The sequence below is a fragment of the Mobula birostris genome, chromosome 2 (assembly GCF_030028105.1).
Source record: "Mobula birostris isolate sMobBir1 chromosome 2, sMobBir1.hap1, whole genome shotgun sequence".
Taxonomy (NCBI): domain Eukaryota; kingdom Metazoa; phylum Chordata; class Chondrichthyes; order Myliobatiformes; family Myliobatidae; genus Mobula; species Mobula birostris.
The window spans coordinates 52558214-52580958 of NC_092371.1; the positions used below are offsets into that span (position 1 = coordinate 52558214).

A 22745-nucleotide genomic window follows, 5' to 3' on the forward strand; every position below is an offset into this window, starting at 1 on the left:
ATTCTTTTTTAAAAAAAAATACAACGTGGTGGCTGCCTGGAATGTACTGCCAGGTGTATTAGGGGAGGAAAATTTGATAAAGGCATTTAAGAGGCTCTCGGTAAGGCACACAAATTAGCAGAAAATGGAGGAATATGGACGTTGCGCAAGAAGAAATAGTTTATATAGACTTTTAATTATCAGTTAAATTAGGTTTGCACCACCTCAGAACTTGTTCCTGTGCTATGTTCTATTGTCTCTGTCTATTTGTTAATTTTAGCACTTTGGATTTAATCACAGACTACTTACCACTACATAAATCAGATTACCATTTTTTCACGATGCAGGTTTCTCAATACCTCTTTCACTCTGCATTTAATTTCTACTCTCGCCAAATGCCTGTTGTAAAGTCCTCACTGATTTCACTTCTGTTCAACAGCATACTTTAAGATCTTGGCCCTTGCAATTGCATCTTCTTATAATCTCAGGTAAACACAATTTTCCTTTTGTTTATTTTTGAATATTTATATACAAACACTCTGATAAACATTACTGCTTCTATAAAATAAGTAGTTGACATACCAGGATTGTTGTGTCTATGCACAACTACATATCAATTAACTAAAAGCATGCACGCGAAAGATGGCTTTAACTGGTATATTCACATTGCAGCAAGAGAGCAATGTGCATGCGTAGACAGCAGATCACGCGTAGTACTAAGGGGAGTCATTGCTTTAAAAGAAATAGATCCATACATTACAAGGTTAATCATGGTTTCTTTGCTGCTGAAGTGGGGTTGTTTTTAACTGGGCTTAACCTCTTAACATGGCTGATCAGATGTTGCATTTTGGTGACCACTTACAAGTCTTCAGCTTCCACTTTAGGGTTAGAACGTAAGGAAAAGCAATAGGAAACATTCAGTTTTACTTTTTCATATGACAGTAATAATGGATCTCCTGTGGCATTGTTGACAGTAAGTGAAGGTTTTCCATTGCAAGCGAGAAAAGGGACGAGATCTCTTGAGGGTAAACATGCTGAAGAAAATGTAATTTAGATTTCCATTGCACTCTGTCTCACTATCACTTCTCACCTTGTCAAAAGTGAGCTACTGCATTTTCATCATCTGGTTTTAACTTCTAAACTTTTGCCTTCAGCTACTTTACTGTTTAACTTCCTTTCTCCAAGGGTACTGAACAGAAAATCACAGACTAGGAATATGCATTTCCTCTGTGTTTACAGTACATTGTGTGAAGGAGGAATGCACTGTTAATGTGTTTCCTGGCTCCTGCAGACTTCCATAAACACAAGTTCCATAAACTAACACATTTTACCTCATGAAACAGTGCAAGCTAATCATTTGTGCAGTTTACAGATTTTATAGAAAAGGATGCAAGGATGATTTTAACAAGAATACATAAAAATGAATAAAAGTGACAATTTCAATGACAATTTCTTATTTTTCTAATTAATTCTCATGAAAATGCATAGTTCTGTAATACTATATCTGAGTTAAAAACAGCAACTGGTGCCCATAGTGGTGCTTCTATTTCACTTAGAGGAGTTCATTAACAGAATCGCACACTGGTGCATTTTTGTATGAAATCATAATTTGTCTGAAATGAGTGTTTTTAGGACACGGAAGATACTTTGGATACAAGATATCACATTATGACGTATTTTATTTGGACACTTTGGTTTCAAACCTCACTCTATAAAGTAATAATATGGTTACAAAAAAATCATTAAAAAATCATTACGCATTGAAGACACGTTCTGGTGACAAATCTTTTCCATAACTCTGCGCAAAGACATATATGGTAGCAGGAGAGACAGAGAGACAGAGAGGCACTTTCAGACACAATTAGAATTACAATAGGCCAAAGTCCGTCAATTCCAGTTGACTTAATAAATAGTAATGGCAGAACCAAATATTAATCATTTGAATGTACAGTATATGCTTATTCAAAGCAATACCATTCAGTGCATCATGAGAAGCTGTGGTGATAGGATTTAATGTGTGATGGCATGTACATGCAATTTTGGACGGTCAAATAAGTAAAGGAAACTACATCCTTGTATCAGCTAGAAGTACTTCATACCATCATCTCCCACAAGAGGGCTGTACTCCTTCCCCATAAATATCCAAACAGATTGTATTCATCAATTTAAAGTCCTGTTTAATTAGATTGCACTGTGATGGCATGTGTCTTTGAATAAGATGTCCACATTCAAAATAACAGTGTAGTTATGGTAACAGAAACATTTTGTACAAAATCTGACAAACAATTCTTTCCACAATTAGTAAAATATGAAAAAGATTTGCTGGAGTCAAAAAATAAGACAAATTAAAATTGCTTTCTGCCTCAACAGATCATTTTCTAGGATCAGATAAATGAACAGATTAGAAAATTCATCATTATATTCAGCATTGAAATATTAACATTCAAGTAAGTTGTTTAAAAATGCATTTTAAATAAAGCCAAGTGAATTGTTATAAATTGGAAATGTTTAAAAATCAACATAGAAAAAGTATTTTGCTGGAATTGTAGTATGTTTGGATTGCCATAATTTTTTAATAACGAGATGACACATGATTCTAATGTGTAGGGGTTGTTGTTTATTCTGACTTTGTATACAAGCATTTGGTCCTTCTTCAAGCCTGTCTTTCATTATATGCTTTGGCTGAAATATTGTCTATGTTGTTTAACATTTTCCAGCACGTAGGAAAAAGACTACCAGTGTGGAGATCTGAATGCACTCCATATTTTACTCAAAGTGCTAAGCTATCAAATCTGAACCAGACTGCAACAAGCAATTTTATCTTGGTTTATATTAATGGAATGTACATTGACTTAGTTTACCTGAATGTCACTTACTATCAGTGTTTAATTGCTGATTTAAATCAGTTCATTTTATCACAGATTCTCTTCATGACTGGGCAGAAAGACAGAAAGAAAACTAAATGTAAAGAAATAAGTCCTATAATTATAATCCCATTAATCTATAGCACCACAGCAACAGTAATTCCCCTATTCCAGGGAGCTGAGTGTTATGTTTGTACCAAAATTAAATTATATCAAATCTGCTCCTAAAAATTTGCAAAGTCTGTGAATTTACAACCACAGGGTTTGCAGAATAGACAAGTACACTACATTAATGTATTACCATTGGGAGTTGTTTTGAAATCAATGCCAGTATAAAGCAAATGAAGATTTATTTCTGGAATTGACCAAAGCAAATATAAATAAACATTTCTAACTTTGTTAAAAAAGAATTAAGTTATCCATAACATATGCAACTTTCCTATGACAATTAAATGCCTATCCAAACTATTGTCAGTACATTAAATCTAAGACAGATTATTTCATAATATAAATTATTCTAAATTGGAAATGATAGTAATGATTCCACAGTAGATTATCAACACATTTGCAACACACATCTCTGACTACTTCTTTGCACAATTATTTATTTTGAATTAGTAAATGTTTGTGTTAAAATAATATCCATAGAATCTCAATTAGACTATAAGACATAGAAGCTTAATTAGGCCATTTGGCCCATCGAGTCTGCTCCGCCATTCAATCATGGCTGATCCTTTTTTATTCCTCCTCAGCCCCACTCCCCAGCTTTCTCCCTGTAACCTTTGATGCTGCGTCCAATCAAGAACCTACCAAGCTCTGCCTTAAACACACCCAATGACCTGGCCTCCACAGCTGCCTGTGGTAAGAAATTCCACAAATTCAACACCCTCTGGTTAAAGAATTTTCTCCACTATTTGCTTTAAATGGACGCCCCTCTATCCTGAGGCTGTGCCCTCTTGTTCTAGATTCCCCCAGCATGGGCAACATCCTTTCCACATCTTCTCTGTCTCGGCCTTTCAACATTTGAAAAGGTTCAGTGAGATATTCCCTCATCCTTCTAAATTCCAGCAAGAACAGACCCAGAGTTCCAATATTTATTAAATTCAAGATACCAGGCTTGTATATTAAAACAGAATCAACGAGATGTTCAAAGATTAAAAGTTAATGTATGAAGATGTACATTAATAAAATCAACACACATCAAAGTTGCAGGTGAACGCAGCAGGCCAGGCAGCATCTCTAGGAAGAGGTGCAGTCGACGTTTCAGGCCAAGACCCTTCGTCAGGACTAACTGAAGGAAGAGTGAGTAAGGGATTTGAAAGTTGGAGGGGAGGGGGAGATCCAAAATGATAGGAGAAGACAGGAGGGGGAGGGATGGAGCCAAGAGCTGGACAGGTGATAGGCAAAAGGGGATACGAGAGGATCATGGGACAGGAGGTCCGGGAAGAAAGTCAAGGGGGGGGGGTGACCCAGAGGATGGGCAAGAGGTATATTCAGAGGGACAGAGGGAGAAAAAGGAGAGTGAGAGAAAGAATGTGTGCATAAATATGAGTAACAGATGGGATACGAGGGGGAGGTGGGGCCTTAGCGGAAGTTAGAGAAGTCGATGTTCATGCCATCAGGTTGGAGGCTACCCAGACGGAATATAAGGTGTTGTTCCTCCAACCTGAGTGTGGCTTCATCTTTACAGTAGAGGAGGCCGTGGATGGACATGTCAGAATGGGAATGGGATGTGGAATTAAAATGTGTGGCCACTGGGAGATCCTGCTTTCTCTGGCGGACAGAGCATAGATGTTCAGCAAAGCGGTCTCTCAGTCTGCGTCGGGTCTCGCCAATATATAAAAGGCCACATTGGGAGCACCGGACGCAGTATATCACCCCAGTCGACTCACAGGTGAAGTGTTGCCTCACCTGGAAGGACTGTTTGGGGCCCTGAATGGTGGTAAGGGAGGAAGTGTAAGGGCATGTGTAGCACTTGTTCCGCTTACACGGATAAGTGCCAGGAGGGAGATCAGTGGGGAGGGATGGGGGGACGAATGGACAAGGGAGTTGCGTAGGGAGCGATCCCTGCGGAATGCAGAGAGAGGCGGGGAGGGAAAGATGTGCTTAGTGGTGGGATCCCGTTGGAGGTGGCGGAAGTTACGGAGAATAATATGTTGGACCCGGAGGCTGGTGGGGTGGTAGGTGAGGACCAGGGGAACCCTATTCCTAGTGGGGTGGCGAGAGGATGGAGTGAGAGCAGATGTACGTGAAATGGGGGAGATGCGTTTAAGAGCAGAGTTGATAGTGGAGGAAGGGAAGCCCCTTTCTTTAAAAAAGGAAGACATCTCCCTCGTCCTAGAATGAAAAGCCTCATCCTGAGAGCAGATGCGGTGGAGACGGAGGAATTGCGAGAAGGGGATGGCGTTTTTGCAAGAGACAGGGTGAGAAGAGGAATAGTCCAGATAGCTGTGAGAGTCAGTAGGCTTATAGTAGACATCAGTGGATAAGCTGTCTCCAGAGACAGAGACAGAAAGATCTAGAAAGGGGAGGGAGGTGTCAGAAATGGACCAGGTAAACTTGAGGGCAGGGTGAAAGTTGGAGGCAAAGTTAATAAAGTCAACGAGTTCTGCATGCGTGCAGGAAGCAGCGCCAATGCAGTCATCGATGTAGCGAAGGAAAACTGGGGGACAGATACCGGAATAGGCACGGAACATAGATTGTTCCACAAACCCAACAAAAAGGCAGGCATAGCTAGGACCCACACAGGGTCAATAAAAAAAAATCAACTTATTTCTCAAGATTGCTTCAAAATATAGAACACAAATATGTCTCAACCATACTAATAAAAGCTCCTTGTATCACATTGAAATTTAATTAAAATGAAGATCAATTCAGTTTGATAGGTAGGTAGCTCAGAAGACTGCGGGAAATAACAATGTATTGTTGAAAGACATTCCTGCTGTTTTATAGATATACAGCTAAGTTATTGTAGATTCCGTGGTAAATGTTGCATTTATATTCTTTTATAAATATCACTAATTAAATATGTTGCTATTTCAAAGATCTGTTTATGACAGACATAATTTAGCAAAAAAACAATTATTTACAACATATTCTTGTTTACACTTAGTTGGCTCTGTTGAGACTATGTCATTGTCATGCTCAGCACCAAATGCTGTTTCAAGCCTATCATGGGAAGAGGCTGCGCTCAAAGCCTCCTTGAGGAAATACAACATCCCCATCAACTTCTGGCAACCTCTGCACCTGACAAGCAGAGTACCTCAAAGCATACGGAAAACAATGAAAGAAACACACCACCTCACAATTTGTCCAATCAGGGACCTGGAAAATGCCCGCAGATCCCACATTGCACTGCCCTCATTGGCTGCCTTAGAGCCTGCAAACCTGGAATGAAGGTAAGTTATCTGCAATGTCAATGCCTAAGATGATTAAGAATCTGTCTCAGTACATGAGATCATTAAACCTGCATATTCAAAATGTGTAAAGTATTGCTTTTTGATAAATATATTTAAACCTTCAGAAAGAAATCAATGCATTTGGTAAATGACTTCTTGGTGCTCAAATTTCTATCATTTGGAAAATTATCTGAACATCTTATCATAATGATTTATTTCTTAAAACTACTTCACTTTGCTTCAACAGCTTCTGCACAATGGAATGAGTCCGACTTCTCCAAACTCATCAGCAGAAGTGTGGGAACAATCACTTTGACACCTTCTCCATAATAAACCTTAAATAGCCATGAAATTGTGACTTTTACCACACAAGTACTTAATGCACATATTAAATTACAAAATCCCCAAGATACAAAAGTTATTGGAATAAAGAAAGGTAACTTAAGAACTGGTAGATTCCTACAATTTCAAATGTTTAATTTAGCAGCTGAGAACTGTTTTAACTCACCAATACAGGTAGCAAATTTAAATATCATGCAACATCTGGACAGCTAAGTTTAATAGACTTCTACCATTTTGGATATCACTCTCCCTCCCTTATGGTGTCTTGTTATGCTTGACTAATTTGTAACCATTGAATGCATTGCAGGTGGCGTGACACCTTCATACTTTCTGCTTATAATAATGATTGCAGTAACCAGCCAGCACAAAACATGTTGTTCATTGGATTAACAGATCAGTCATTAATATTCAGTAATTAGGACCAGTTAAAGTAAGATTGCAAGGCTCATTTGGGGTCTTAAGATGCATCAGGACATGCAGGTGAATGAGGTCTGGAAGTGGGAGTTCAATTGGTGGAGGGTGGTTACCACTGAGCCTCATCTAGTTGCAACAATCTGTCCTAAGCTAGATGGGCTAGATTTTTGCTCCATTATAATGAAGAAAATCCATTGTATGGAGCACAGTCCTGATGTTATCTCTCAGGACAGGACCCAGTATCCTTGCTCTAGCACTGCATTACTGCCACTAGTTTGCAGTCTGGACTGTCACCTCTCTTGGAGGTAATTCCACAGCCAACCTCCTGGACAGAGAATGTACAGGGGATGGGATGCTATGTTGAAGTTGTATAGTATGTTGGTGAGGCCTTACTTGGAATACAGTATTGTGTGCAGTTTTGGTTACTGACCTACAAGAAATAGGTAAATAAATAAATATGTGAAAGAGTACAGAGAAAATTCACATGGATTTTGCCGGGACAGGAGGACCTGAGTTATATGGAAAGATTGAATAGCTTAGGACTTTATTTCTTGGAACATGGAAGATTGAGTGGAGATTTGATAGAGGTATACAAAATTGAGGGGTATAAATAGGGTAAATGCATCAGGTGTTTTCCACTGGGGTTGGGTGGGACTACAACTAGAGGTCATGGGTTAAAGGTGAAAGGTGAAAAGCTTAAGGAGAAAATGAGGGGGAAAAACTTCACATGGAGGGTCATGAGAGCGTGGAATGAGCTGCCAATGCAAGTGGTGTATTAAGTTTGATTTCAATGTTTAAGAAAAGTTTGGATAGGTACATGGATGGCAGAAGCATGAAGTGCTATGGTCCAGGTGCGGGTCAATGTGAGTAGGCAGTTTAAAAAGTTTGACGTGGACCAGATGGGCCAAAGAGGCTATTTCTGTGCTGTAATTTTCTCTGGCTCTAGGACTATCTCTGATTTCTCTCAAACCATAATTTGATGGGATTTTGCAAATGTTGCCAATTTCTCATGGTACAGTCTGGAACCATAAACATTCATTGTCACAGACAACTTGTCACTGGCAGTTCCCTGAGGATAATGTTGTGTCAGCAAATGGTGACACCTTTCATTGAGAACATTTAATGTCAAAACAGAGATCCCTCATACATAATTTCTTGCTGAAATTCAATTGGGCAAATTGCTCCTTGAAGAACCAGAATATACATTGCCCCTCGTGTAGAATCATTTCTCCCTCTCTCTGCCCTTTTTCTTCACCCACCTGGCCTGTTCTGCATGGTCTCTGCTCATTCTCCCAGTTAGTCCATGGGATTACCTTTGATAGAGAGCAACTGATATGGCCTTAAAATATCCAAGTAATGTTTTAGCATCCATCCCATTATTCTCTGCAGACACTAGCAACTTGAAACAACCAAGGAAAGCACCAGATACTTGAAGAATATCAACAACTACCAATCGTGAGCATTGTGCAAATAATATTATTATAGTTTATGATGCCTCAAAATAATACTTCTGGACTATAAATCTACTCAAGTATAAAATTTTAAAAATGTCTCAAAGGCCCATTGCAAACTTGAGCAGAGTATGAGGTTGATACTGACCTAAACCAGCCAGTCTTGTCAGGCTTTCCTCAACATTATATACTGGAGTGAAAAATAAATTGGCTCTAGACGACGGATCTTGATCTGAAATGTTGACTGCCTATTTCCCTCCTGCCTGACCCCCTGAGTTCCACCAACAGTTTGTCTTTTAGCTCCAGATTCGAGCTTCTGCAGTTGCTTGTGCCAATATTGTATGCTGCACATTTAATATCATTATATATGCCTTTCTTGCATTCTTCCAATAAATGCTATCTGGGCATATACTCTCACCAGTATAAAATTATTAGGATGCACACAGATTAGTGCACACCTAACTGATACCACTTTTTGAGTTCTTGGGTCCCTTTGGAGCAATCTTTCCTAGCCAGTCTATGAACATCTGATCAGAAGTTGAATATGTAGCTTGAAAAGCAGCAGCAACATTAAATTGCAGATCCAAACAGTTGAATTTTCATTATTGGAGATTGCAATTGGGTAATTATATTTGTAGGCTTGTTCTTCATTGAGATGTGCCTATGAATACTGAGGAAAGTTATACACTGTACGGCATTGTACTTTTCCCACGTTATCATGCTAAATGGTAAATACTCATTATTCAAGCAGTATTTCTGCAGTACAAAGTAATATGTTGAGGCAGAATTTGCTGGAATAGTAACAATAGTTTTAATGTATACATCATCAGCAAAGTGTAAACCATCCAGTACTGTGTAGGGAGAGGTAGAGCATAAGCATGGTCATTTGCAGGACAATTTTCCGTTAGCCTCCTGAAATGGCATTTTGCCATTACCCTCGCAATGAGCATCAAGAATTTGTTCCGCTGAGCACAAATTACCCATTGAACTCACTGCAAAAACCTGGGATTGCTGCTTGTTGACATGAGGCCACGTTTAATGATGGAGATTTTTTTTTTTTGCAATGTCTCATTCTCTGTGATCCAGAATGGAAATAATTGAACCTGTAAATCCTCCTTCCTGCGGGTAGAGAATTGTTCTCAACGATTTTTTTATAACTAATAATTAATTATGTTTATATATTTTCCTTTCTGAACTTTTTGTAAACTCTATCAAACTTTCCTACCTCTACCCGTCTTTTCTTTTTGCATCTGTCTGGGATTATTTCAGCACATTATTTCCTCTGCTATTTCTTTCTCTATTTTTGTAATCTATAAAGCTAATAGGGAAAGGATATGTCATTAATATTGTTATGTATTAATGCTTGAGAGTTCCTGTTGACCTCATCTGTTACAGGCAATTTGCAGTTCCACAATATTTTCAAGCTGTGGAAATGTAAAAAAAAATCCAATTGCGAAATCAAGGCAATGAGTTGCCTCCAACTAATATTGAGTTCCCCAGTGTTATCCTCACCAACTGCTGTCAATGGGATGTGATAACAATAGTGGCAAACAGTGATTTATGTATGATACCTCACTCCGGGTTTGCAAGGTTTAATTTATGGAATTTAAGTAGGAGCTTCTTCTTACATAGATAGGGAAACAGCAGCATTGACTCTGAATGATATTGTGTCGAAAGAAATTCTGTTATGCTGATTTTCAACCTATCCGGCGACAGCTTTTACAGGGTGAAACAAATAACTTTTCCCAACACAAGTATAAATTTGTGATTATTTTCAGCTGCTCCTTGTTTTCTTTCCTTGTTTTTTGTCGTCTCTTCTTCTTGCCTCTTTTCTTGTTGCCAGGCTGATGAATGGTACACGTCATGTTTCTATACAATTGCTAAAAGGTAAACAAAAAATAACAGTTATTCAAAATCTTAACATGCAGAGCAGGAACTTTATTAAGAGAAAAGACAGTGGGTAAGGAGCTTTGCAATATCTGCACAGTCTGGGAAATACATTTGTTATTGAGGGGCATAAAATAATTTACCAACAATATAAAAGTTTTATTTTTATTTTAAAGATAAAGTGCAGAACAGGCCTTTCTGGCCCAACAAGCTGCACCACCCAGCAGTACACCTATTTAACACTAGTCTCATCACATTACAATTTACAATGACAATTAACCTACAAACCGGTACGTCTTTGGACTGTGGGAGGAAACTAGAGCACCCAGAGGAAATCCAAGTGGTCACGGGGAGAATGTACAAACTCCTTACAGAGGCTGCTGGAATTGAACTCCAAAATCCAACGTCCTGAGCTGCAAAAGCACACAGTAACTGCTGCACTACCCATGTTTCATTAAAATTGATCTTAATGATACTCTACATTCATTTTGCAACATACACACAAACGAGGAAGTGTGTGCATCCTGGTCGAACTGCACCAAGTGGATCTATCACATTGTCCAGATAGTTTGCATTCCAGCCTGCTAAATGAAGCAAGGGGCAGAAATCCTGAACGTACCGATAATAATCTTCCAAACATCATTAGATCTGAGTGTTGGGACAGATGGTAAATAGTGGTGGTGTTACCTGATTGGAGAACAGTAGATGTTGCATTCTTGTCATTTCAAAAAAAAAGCAAAAATAACAGGCCAATTGATGACGAGAAAACTTTCAGAAATAATAAGGAGGAAGAAAATTAGCACTTGGACAAGTGTGAGTTGATGTGGGAAGAGAATGGCCCTGATAAATGCAAGATGTATTCACCGAATTTAGCGAGATTACAGAGGATGTCAGTGAAGGAACTGCAGTTAATTTAGTGAATGTGAACTTTTAAAAGTTGTTTCATAAAGTGCTGTATAATAGGATTATCACTGAGACTAAAGGCGGTGAAATAACAGGAGCAGCATCAGCATGGTAGAATATAGTTTGCGTGATAAGAATTAGTAGCAGTTTCTGATATGGAGTAAAATGTACAATGATGATCTCCTGGGGTTGGTATTGGAACCTGCTTTCCTTGATACATGTCAATGACTTGAACTTGGATGTACAAGACAAAAACTTCAAGTTTTCAGATAGCACTAGACTTGAAAGCCTGAGGAGGACGTGAACGGACATCTGTAATGGTGATCCGGCACATTGACATCAGGTAGTCGGTGATCAGCATGTCCTGGGATCGATGTCGAGAATTAAGGCCTGGGGGTCTGGAAGTCGAAGTCCATTAGCCAGAGCTGAGGCAGCAAATTGCTGTGAGTCCACTGGGGAGGTCAATGCCCAGTGTCTCCAGGCCGACTGGAGGCCAGACCTGGGGTCAAAGGACTGCATATATGTGTGGGCATCCAACATGGGTTTAAAGGACTGTGTATATGTGTGGGCATCTGACCTGGGGTCAAAGGACTGTGGGAGGAATGGGGGTTGTTTATGCTGCTATTTTGTTGCTTGTTGTTTTCTGTGTAGTTCTACTGAGCGTTGTTGGCACGGGATAGTGTGGCAACATTTTGCGAGCTGCCCCCAGCGCACCTTCTGGTGTGTTGATTGCTCAAGGAAACAATGCATTTCACTCTCTGTTTCAATGTACACATAACAAAGAAGAACAAGAATTTCAGGATGTATATTGTATACATTTCTCTGATAACTAAATGGAACTATTGAAGAAATAAACTTGAATCTTGAGGTAATACTAGATCAGAATGATCATAGCTAGATGCAAAGGTAAACAATTATCCAATTGAGAGGTCTGAGAATTGCCAACACTGCGATCTCAGGTCTCACCTATTAACTTGGAGATAAACAGCCAACTCATCCGGCAATACAATTCCATTTTGAGACTCCTGTCTCACCAACAAGATCCCAAGAGGGGTCTATTTAGGGAGTAGAGTCTGATCAGAACTGCCGTAGAAATACAGCAATAACCTGATGAAGGAATTCAGCAAGTCGAGCAGCATCTACAGGAAGAAAGGTATTGTCGATGTTTCTTGCACCAGTTCATTTTACAGTATCAATACATCTTTGGGATAAGGGAAGATACAAGAGTAACTAATGGAAACCCAGATAAGCACAGGGAGAAAGTATAAATACTGCACAGTGCCTGAAATCAGGATCGTACCCAGGTCCCAGGATATCAGGTATCAGGGCTAACCACCATGCCACAAGTAAAGTAAATCCAACGGACATTTGTACCTCCTTCATGATTATCATCTGCAGTTCATTATTTATATTTACTTTTGCCTTAATACCAACCTGAGATGACTACCCAGGAGTCCTAAAATAATCTAACAGATTAATAATCTAACAATAAACCTAACAGGCTGGTTGTTATTTCTGCTATTAAATAGTTTCTGAGAATTCAGTCCAATTCCTGTATGTATCAGTTACTGTTAATTATACTTTGGTACTGTAAATTAATTTGTTCAAAAAGTAAAAGTGCATTTATTATCAAAGTATGTATACAGTATACAACCATGAGGTGCATCCTCCCGCAGACACTGACATTCATCTTCCTGCGGACAGCCATGAAACAGAGACACACCAGAGAACCTGTTCAAAAAAAGACATCTGACACCCGTTGCACAAGCAAAAAGAACAAATCGTGCAAAAGGCAAAACATGAGCAAATAACACACAGAATATTAAACATCAAACTGCAGAGTCCTTGAAACAGTCTATGAATGTACAGTTGAGTTCAGTTCAACGCAGTGTTGTTCGTTGACCGCATGCTGGAGAGCCAGTCCGCCACATGATCAAAGTTGTGCAAAATCACAGTGAGAAAAGGAGTAACCAGTAACCATGAACCGCAGAGTCTAGGAATTTATCCTAGGGTAAGGAGGATGGTGGTTGTACTGACAAAACTGGAATGTTATTCTGCTACATTCGTGTGTAAACTTGACACCCAAAGACAAAGGGTGGAATGACAAATTGACCTAATAGATTCAGGTAAATTTATCAATGTGTCACAGCAATGGCTAACAGCCAAAATATTGCTACATATGGGTCCAAAGCGAAGTTCTCACTCTCTATTGAGACGTATTGGAAAATCAGCCTCAATCTACGCTCTTCAAGTCAAAATGCTTTGTAAACTATAACTATATAATAGGTTTGTATAACTATATTGTAGATTTGATAAATGGTTTGTAAATTATAATTAAATTAATTGAAGAGGGCTACAATTTTTCAACATTGAGTAGGAATTCTGTAGAAATTACTATGGAAGTTACTTGCATTTTGTCTATAGATAATATCAAGCCAGGAGGATGATTGTGATGCTTAACTGATTCCTGAAAGTGCCCTTTTTTTGAAAGCTATTGCTTAAGTTCTCTCTGGGAAATGTTGAAAGCAGGCAAATTACAGGAACTCTATTTTTCTGTGGTTGCTTGCAATCTTCTTGGCTACAGATCAAAGAACATGTTTAAGATGGTTTTGACGTGTGACAAAATGAAACCATGTCCAACTCCTGGTGCATTCAAGCATGGGCTTCTTGTTATCTGAGAAGCTGCAAATGGAACTGAACACCTTGTAATCCTCAGTGAACTTTCTTCTAGGTACATGTCACTGTTTGAATCCAATATACGGTATATAGTATTTCCATGAAAAACTCCTGCTGCAGTGATGCCTCAGATTGAAAGCAGCATCCACAATCAAACATCCTCACCAGCCAGGCCACGCTCTTTTCTCGCTGCTGCTATCAAATGGAAGGTACAAATCCCTCAGGACTCGAACCACCAGGTTCAAGAACAGTTACTACACCAAAACCATCAGGCTCTGGAACAAAAGGGGATAATTGCACTCATTCTATTTCTGGTGTTCCCACAACCGATGGTCTCACTTTAAAGACTCTTTATCTTGTTATTTCATGCTCATTGTTTATTGCTATTTGTTTATATCTTAATTTGCACAGTTTGTTGTCCATTGATCCTGTTTACAGATTTGCTAAGCATGCCCACAGGAAAAAGAATCTCAGGGTTGTATGTGGTGACATGTATGCACTCTGATAATAAATTTTACTTTGAACTTTTTGAACTTTGAAATGAGTGGATTACAACAAGTGATCTTCCTTTGTGTTTGCTTGTCTCTAGTTGATAGCTCCATTACTTCAATGAGAATCTCCTCTGCTATATGCTGTCTGACGCCATTCTAACTTTTCCTGCCCTTTTGTCCTTATTTTTGGCTAAGCATATACTGAGGACTGGAGCTAGGTAGTTGGATCCTAAATCCTTTACTGTATCCAGTGCATTGTTGTTCCATGATCTCCTGTGTAGTGTGTCTTCTTAGCTCTTGCATGGCATTTGGAATGTTGTGGACATAATGAGATGGCTGAGATGTATCATTGGTGGAGGTAGTGGAAATACCTTGGCCTGGGTCTCCACCATCATCAGAATGCAGATTTTTATATTTTTTTAAACACAACATGGAGTTGGCCTTTCCAGTGCTTTGAGCCACCCCAACCCAGCAACCCGGACAAACCCAATTAACACTAACATAACCATTGGACAATTTGCAATGACCCATTAATGTACCCAGTACGTATTTGGGCTGTGGGACGAAACCAGAGCGCCTGGGAAAACCCATGCATCCCATGGGAAGGGCGCGCAGACTCCATACAGAACGGTGCTGGAATTGAACCCTGAACTCTGGTACGCTGTAATAGCTTTGCACTAACCATTACACTACCATGGCACCCAGCTCCCTCACCAGTTGGTCAATTCTTCACCACATTAGGACTTTATTTCTTGGAGCATAGAAGAACGAGGAGAGATTTGATAGAGGTATACGAGGGGTATAGATAGGGTAAGCAAGATGTTTCCACTCAGATTCGGTGAGACGAGAACAAGAGGTCATGGGTTAAAGATGAAAGGTTAAATATTTAAGGAGAACATGATGGGGAACTTCTTCACTCAGAGGGCAGGGAGGGTGTGGAACAAGTTACCAGTAGAAGTGACGGATGCAGACTCAATTTCAACATATAAGAGAAGTTTGGTAGGAGCAGTAAGGAGGGCTATGGTCCAGATCCAGATAGGACTGGGCAGAGTAATAGTTCAGCATGGTCTCGATGGACCAAAGGTCTTGTTTCTGTGCTGTAGTACTCTATGACTCTACAGCACATTCATGTCTAGACTACAGTTTTGAGTTAATGTGTGTTCCTTGTAGAGTTACACAGTTTTATCCATTGAAAGCTGCTCAGTTGCTTTGTGTGCAACAGTGTAGCTGCATCAAGTTGGCATCTAATTTTTAGTTAAGCTTGGTGCTCCAATCTGGGCATTTTGTTGGATAGGTGCAAAATAGTAATGATGGAATAGGGAATATGCCGGTCTCCGAAGATATAGATCATGAAGGTTGCTGTTCTGCTACTACTACTTCATAGGTAGCCCATTTTGATTTGTAGATTTGTTTGGGAAAATCCCATTAGCATCATGGTACAACCACACATAATGGAAGTGACTATGAACTATAGGATTTGGAATGTGAAGAACTCAACGTGTTTTTAATGTGTGGTAATCCAAAGGATCAACCATGCATTATGAAGGAGACTTGGAGGATGCACTACATTCCAAGAGATGTTCTGGGTTTCCAACATCTGCAGAATCTCTTGTATTTGGAGGATACACTGTTTCAGAACAACTAATATACTATACATCATCAGAACTCTCAGCTTACTGTGGTTGGACCCCAATTTGTGTTTTATTTGTATAACATAGAATTATTAGCAAATTAATTTTACTTGAAAATGTAAATCTGTGGGACAAGAAACAACTGTTTATAGTGGTTAATTTTGTTAACACTTTTAAAGAGTATCATTGACAAGAGAAATCAAGGACACATTTTTCAAGATACGTGAATAGCACCAGAAGAACAGTGGATAGGGAGGGGCGATTTGGATGATAATTTAAAAATAAAATACTACAGATGTGAAAAGTAGGAAATAAAACAAGTTCTGGTTACACTCAGCAGCTTAAGCTGCATCTGTGGAGAGAGAAAAAGTGTTAATGTTTCCGGGCAATTACAAACATAGTTTGATCAAATGATCATTTTCAGCCTCATCATATTTAAATGGTTGAATGTAATCAGCAGTCATTGAGATTAGCAAATTTGGGGATTCAGGCAAAAACAATGGATTGCAGATGATGGGTAGATAAGAATGATTAGGTTTTAGGGAATGGGTAGGAGTGAGGGAAGGAAGGAAGGAAGGAAGGGAGTGAGGAAATGGATGTTGAATCTGACAATGGTGAAACCGAACTGAAGGATGCACTGACATTTTAGTGACGGTGTGTTTCATGGGAGGATGGGTTTTCTCCCTGTGGGAGCTGTAGAAAGGAGATGATAGTTGTTGGGAGTGATGGGAGAGCAACTGACACGTGGAGTTTCTACAAAATGTCAATGATAATTGTCTTTGTTTTTCACAATGACATAGCTAGTTGATCTTGAATTTTTTGATGTATAAATCATATAACTTAGAATTGTTGTTTCATATTTATTGACTTTATATTGGTCACATGGGTGTACTAGGGAGGTGGCATGCATGTTAGACTGAAAGAGTCTGGTACTGTGCTGCACCTCTAAAGAAAGAAATAAAATTTAACATTTAGTCTTGGAAGTTATTGGTGATTAATGCAAGAAGAAGTGTAATTTATTATTGTAAGGATATTGAGAAAGGCAAGAACTGGCTGCAATTGCTAACAGCCGGAACACTTGGAAATGGAGCATTGAAGAAATAGGAAGCGGAAATGGGAAGAGGAAGATTGTAGGGTGTTTATAAGTAGGCATAGGAGGGAAAATGAAAAATAAAGGAGAATTAGTTTTCTCATTTCTCATTAGAGCATATTTATTTTTTTGCAATATTAAGTTTCTTCATGAGACAGAAGGGGAAATCCTTTGAAGAAGTTGTCTGTTTGCAATCCCTATCTTTGGAGCCTCAGAATGCATGGCAGGATGGAAGGAGATGGGGACGGTATCAGGCATAGGTTTAAGAAATGGGATGTAGAGAAAGGAGACAGAGGAGATGCAAAGATACAAGATGAAATCCTTAAGTAAGCCTTAAGGATTTAAGGCTGCTGTGGAATCTAGACATAATGCCACGTCCCTTGGAATGAACAACTATCAGAACCCGAGTGAGTGTACTTGGTGAGTTCCTGTGGTTTCGTTTAGAAATGTTTGACAGGTAAGATGTACATAGACATGAGGAGTAAATGGGATAGCTACAGCTATGTGCACTTGCAGGACTTTTAAAATATACATCAACTATTACCAACCTGATGCACTTTGTTACAGTGACATTTTATTACAGATTCCATTTGGTTACAGATCTTGCACAAAGATGAATGCACACTGCTCATTGCAGAGCAGTTGACTTGACCTTTCAGGAGTAAAGTCATACAATAAATTGACTGAAGTATCCTTTGTTCCTAAAACACAATGTGGAAAACATACTTAGTTAAAAAATTATCTTAGTTCAGCTTACTAGTAACATTATGTAACTTAATTCCTTAACAGAATGCAAATGCCAAGAAAAAAAAATAATTGCCAAAAAAAATATTGCCAAGAAATGAGGGGCAGGTTAAGAGTTAATCACAGTGAAGGGTCTGGAGTCGCATGTAGACCAGGCAGGGTAAGGACCATAGATTTCCTTCCTTGAAGGAGCCACATAGATTTACACAACATTGGTATGGTAGTTTAATGGTTTCCCCTTACTGAAGTTAACTTTAATTCCAGGTGATTTAATTACCTGAATATAATTCCTCATCTCCCATTATCAAATTTAAACTGTGTCACTGGAACAATGGTCCAGAGCTCTGGCTGCTGATTGAATAACATAACCATTGTGCTACAGCAACAATTAAACTGCTCTTTCTGCTTGTACACTTCTCCCTACTATTTCAAGTTAATGGCACCAGATCCACATAATCTTTGACTGACATATCCTAACTACAAAGTAACTACAAAGACAGTTGTAATATTGGTGGGCTTGATCTGTGTAAGGTGTAAAAATGTTAAATGTTCAATCTCAGCATCAGCCAGATCTCCCTCCTACCCTAGAGCTGGAGATTAGACACATGGGATCTGAAAACCCTAGAAGTTAGAACAGAACATCATAGTCTGTGCCAAACATAATACTGAATTAAACTCTCTTCTGCCTGTACATGATATATATATATATATATATGTGTGTGTATATATATATATATATATATACCTCCCATTCATGTGTCTAATAGCTTCTTAACTGGCATTATTACATCTGCTTCCATCACTCTCCTGACAGCCCATTCCAGGCATCTACCATTCTCTACCAAAAGTACTTGCCACAAACATCTCCTTTGAGCATCCTCGCCATACCTTAAGTGCATGTTCTCTAGCATTTGATATTTATACCCTGGAGAAAAGATTCATATTGTCTAACCTATCTATGTCTTTCATAATCTTACAAATTTCTTTCAGCTCTCCCCTTAGCCTCCGATGCTCCAGAGAAAGCAACCAAAGTTTGTTCAAACTCTCTCTATAGTCCATAACCTCTTATCCAGGCAAGATCCTGATAAACACATACAAGATGCTGGAGGAACTCAGCAGACCAGGCAGCATCGATGGAAAAAAAAGTACAATTGACGTTTCGGACCAAAACGTTGACTGTACTTTTCTCCATCGATGCTGCCTGGCTTGTTGAGTTCCTCCAGCATTTTGTGAGTGTCGCTTGGATTTCCAGAATCTGCAGATTTTCTCTTGTTTGTGAACATCCTGATAAACCTCTTCTACACCCTTTCCAAAGTCTCCATGTCCTTCCTGTAATGGGGTGACCAGAACTGTACACAGGATGTCAGACTGACCAAGGCATTGAGATTGAAATGGAGATCAGATACCTAACCCAAATCCAAGTTTCATCTCTAGGAACATGGATCAGACTCAAAGTTCAAAAACTTCAAAAGTTTTTGAACTTAGATCAGATTGAGATGGTTGGATGCTGATGATATTAAACTGAATGATATTGTGACTTATGAATTATGATGAGGTTTTATGATAATTAAGACAAATTGAATGAGTAGGTAAAAATACGGCAGCAGAAAAATATGGCATAGAAAATGAGAAATTATCCACTTTAGTAGGAAACACAGGAGGAATATGTGGTACCTAAGTGGTGTTAGACTGAGTGTTCTTGTATGCCAGAAAGCAAACATACAGAAACAGTAATCATTTAAAAGATCAAATGGTACATTGTCCTTCAGATTACTGGAGTTAGGATGTTTGTCCATAATTAGACAGGGCCTTAGTGAAACCATATCTGCTGCATATATGTGCAAGCTTTATCTCTTTATCTAAGAAAAGAGATACTTGCCATTGAGGGTCTGCAACAATTACCTTTATATTTGTATTCATATGTATCACTGATATATAACAGAGTCGCTCAATTAACCTATGATTAACTGTAAAAGAAATTCAAGGAAACAATTTACGATTGGACAAAAAGAAACTTTAAAAATTCACATTGTCACACTTTTTCCAACTGTACCTTATTAGACTGACAACTAAACATTTTTGGATGTTTCGACATTTCATAATTTTCAGAAATTCCAGTGATATTTTTCTGCAAAAGATAAACTGTTAGTGTAAATCTGTTTTTTTAATTTAATACTATATAACATTCATAATATACAGAAGCTACTTGTCATGTACATACTAGGATTCTTAATTCATCAAAAATGACTGCTTTATAATTCTCTAGGATGACTCCAATCTTGCACTTCTTCACTTTACACTTGCATGTGACTGAAGACATTAACGTCAGCAGTAGGAGCAGAAATATACTGGTCGCAAGCCTTGGACAAGCTAGAGGAAAGTAACACAACAGGAAATAATCACTTTCACACAACCAATGTATTTCAAGATCACATTATCAGTCTGTAATGCACATGCAAAAATGACAGCACAGAAGAGTTTATCTGGCACAGCACAACTTTGTTGGCACACAGTGTTCAACAGGAACTAGTTACTCTTACTTCCATGTCAGAATCAGAACCAGGTTTAAATTCACTGTATGTCATGAAATGTATTGTTATGTGGCCGTACTGCATTGCAATACATAATAATAAAAAACTGTAATTTATAGTAAATATACATTTAAATAAATAAATATATCTATACATACATACACACACACACACACACACACACACACACACACACACACACACACACGCACACATATATATACACATACACATACATTTTAAAAGTTAACTTAAGTAAATAAGGCCAAAATAAAAATTAAAAAGTAGTGAGGTAATGTTCATGGTTCAATGACCATTTCAGAAATCTGATGGCAGAGGGGAAGTAGCAATTCCTGAGTTGTTGAGCATGTGCCTTCAGGCTCCTGTATCTCCTCCCTGATGGTAGAAATGAGAAGAGGGCATGTCCTGGGTGATGGGGTTCCTTAATGATGGATGCAGCCTTTCTCAGGCATCACTCCTTGAAGATGTCTGGATGCTAGGGGGGCTATCACGGATGTATCTATCATTTCTCTGTAACCTTTTATGTACTCCCTTTTTAAAGAAATACAATTCCACTTTAGGTGCAGCAACAGTTTACAAACTTTAGGGAGATACTTTGTATCATGTATTCTGTCTCAAAAATACATAGAAAGAGTGCAAATTAAGAGTGACTTTAATATCCTTAATAAGCTATTACACCAGTAGACTTGAATGACTAGAATGGACTTGCTCGCACTTGGAAAATTTTTGCTTCAACAAAATGTGTTTATTCCGTGAATGTATTCAAATATGAAAAGGGTGAGATGTGTGCATATGACGATAAACCCCACTTTTGGCCTTCAAAATGCCTATTCTCATGAAAGCTGCACAACAACTAAGAAATTGCTGCTGGCAATGTTCAGTTAATCACACAATCTCATCATTAAATTAACAAATGCATTAATTCAAAGCAGATAAAAGTGATGTGAGAAATCTATTTTTCTCAGATGACTTAAACAGTCAGGACATTTTTCTAAACTGAGATTGTATTGTAAAATTTACTGTTTATCAACCTAAGGATATAAGAAGAGTTCAGATACTGAAGATTCAGTGAACAATTCTTTCCTTATTTGGTACACAATGTAGTACTTCGTTAAAGGAGGAGGCAAGATAAGCCTGTCTGATTTCCAGTTAAATACATGACAAAACAGCTTCCACATTTTCAGGCATTTGCAAAAAAACAGTAGTACTTAATGAACGCCTATACATTACCATAAGTCATTAGTTCCCAGAAATCCCTGGGGGTGCATAAAATTATAATCTAATTTCTTCAGTTGTCTCTCACCCTGCTGAATAATAGTATAATAGGATGTGTTTGATCAGTTAATAGTTTAATCATTGCTTTAAGATTTGAGTGCCAGCATTTCTCAGAACATCGAAACAGATGTGCAGATGAGTTATTAATCTAGTTCTATTTCCGAAGCTCATATTTCTCTCCAAAGTTGAAATGATGCTGCGTATCAGGGTGGTAATTGGAGTAGGAGACTTCTGTAAGAGCTTTCTGGTTCATAAGAGACCATTGAATTAATTTTATCAAGAACTTCAGGATGTGTTTCAAATATGCTGGTCATTGCATGCAAGTTACAGTACACTGTAGTTGGCAAGACATGTAAGCCTAGAAACTTGATTGTTGGCATCTGTATTTTGAACAATCACGCAGACAATAATTTGTATGCTTTTTTTTTAATGAGTTTTCATCCATTTCCAGAGGAAGCCCCACCCATTATAAAATTTGGCAGGGAATTTTCGAGCATAATTCACTATAACACAGTTGCCTATTTCCTGGAATCACTTGCATGTGATGGAATCATCAGTACACATGACATCCATCATTGTCTTACTGATGGAAGATGAAGCAAGATAGTGATCTACCTCCAATCTACAAGATGTATGGTTAAATGCATATGTTTCACCCCCTCTGTGTTTTCTTCAGTGCCTATGATGATGTTGCACTGGCAGTCTTGAAAAATGCTAACTTCATGCACTGACTGACATCATTAGTTGCTATCAGCTTTGTAACACAACTGTCTATGTGCAACTACCCTAATCATGGACGCGAGATTCTGCTCTGTGGATGCCTACTGACCTGCTGAGTTCCTGCAGCATTTTGTGTGTGTGTTGCTTTCCTTCAAACTTTTTATCCACATATATGTAAATAAATGACGATGGTACATGAGCAATATCAATGACACATATTCAGCCACACAGAATGTCACATTTTGTTATCTATACATGAACCCTAAGCCAATCAAATATCTCTACCTATAAGTGAATAAATTTTCTACTGAAATTTATGAAGGAACAG

The 22745-nt window shown here is 38.5% G+C and overlaps 1 long non-coding RNA gene across 1 annotated transcript in view; it reads left to right on the forward strand.

The window, feature by feature from the left end:
• Positions 1-2294: 2294 nt before the first annotated feature.
• Positions 2295-22745, forward strand: part of LOC140186602 (uncharacterized) — a 48268-nt gene continuing 27817 nt past the window's right edge. Inside the window, exons 1-3 of the long non-coding RNA XR_011882906.1 lie at positions 2295-2426; positions 4050-4145; positions 5956-6241. This is a non-coding gene — a long non-coding RNA (uncharacterized lncRNA). The remainder of the gene's footprint in view (positions 2427-4049; positions 4146-5955; positions 6242-22745) is intronic.